The following is a 983-nucleotide window of genomic DNA, read 5'->3' as shown; positions in this document are numbered from 1 at the left end:
CCTCCCCACACCCCCCCCTGCCACTCCCCCTCCCATCTAGGTCAGCCATTCTGTTGACCCAGCAGCCCACCAGCTAAGTCTGCAGCTGGTCTTGCTTGTACCATGAGATCCTTGGAACAAGAGGAAAACCCCCAGCACAGCCCTTGAGTGTCAGACCCCACCAGGGGAAGCCCCCCTGCCTGGCCTGGCAGGCTGGTCTGTCTTGCAGTGGGATGTGTTCCCAGCATGTTGAGTTGATTGCACAATCGTTTGTCCTGTTGCCATGTGAATCCAGCCCTGATGTTGTGCATGGATCCCCTGGCTTCCTGAGGAATGGTGGGCTGCAGCTCTTCACCCACTATGGCAGGGCAACCCCAGCCCAGGTTCACACAGGCTGCAGCAGGGTGGGGTGAATGTTTCCATGACCTGGTGTCTTTTCTGTGCCATTGGGCCAGGCTGGTTCCCTGGTCTCTATTATGTCATACACATGGCATCCTCTTTCCAAACCAGAGCAGCTCGCAGGCAGCACAGCTGCTGTCCTCAAATGCTTAGGATTCCAGCTGCATTCAGTAATGCTGGCTTTGCAGGGCCACACACTCGTGCACACCTAAGGGGCCACGCGTGCATGTCCAGATGGTGCACATGCGTGTGTACGTGTGCCTGCAGCTTGGGGTCATGCCCACCCAAAGGGATGGATAGCTTTTCCTTATAGGCTTGCTCAGAGCCACGCCCACTTATGCTCTTGCTGGCTGCCCAGGCACAACTAGTCGCAGACACGTGTGCAGGTCCATGAACATGCACATGACTACATACTTGCAGGCTTGTCTGCAAGATGCACAGGTGAATGCATCTGCCACCCACAGGTCACACATCTGCCCAGGCTCCCACATGGTGCTCATCCCCAGTCCCACATTCTGCCCTGCCCCTCCTTGCCAGATGTTGACAGTGTTGCTTAATCAGCTTGCAAGGTCCCTGCCAGCTGCAAGCATCCGCCAGGCTGTGGC

At 57.0% G+C, this 983-nt stretch overlaps 1 protein-coding gene across 3 annotated transcripts in view; it reads left to right on the top strand.

Moving 5' to 3' along the window:
* The window catches only part of THRA (thyroid hormone receptor alpha), a 60,067-nt gene that overhangs the window by 2,491 nt on the left and 56,593 nt on the right, over positions 1–983 (top strand). The gene's annotated exons all lie outside the window — the stretch shown is intronic.

The sequence above is a fragment of the Alligator sinensis genome, unplaced genomic scaffold (assembly GCF_000455745.1).
Source record: "Alligator sinensis unplaced genomic scaffold, ASM45574v1 scaffold886_1, whole genome shotgun sequence".
NCBI classification, from domain to species: Eukaryota; Metazoa; Chordata; order Crocodylia; family Alligatoridae; genus Alligator; species Alligator sinensis.
This window is presented reverse-complemented; position numbering and strand designations above follow the sequence as displayed.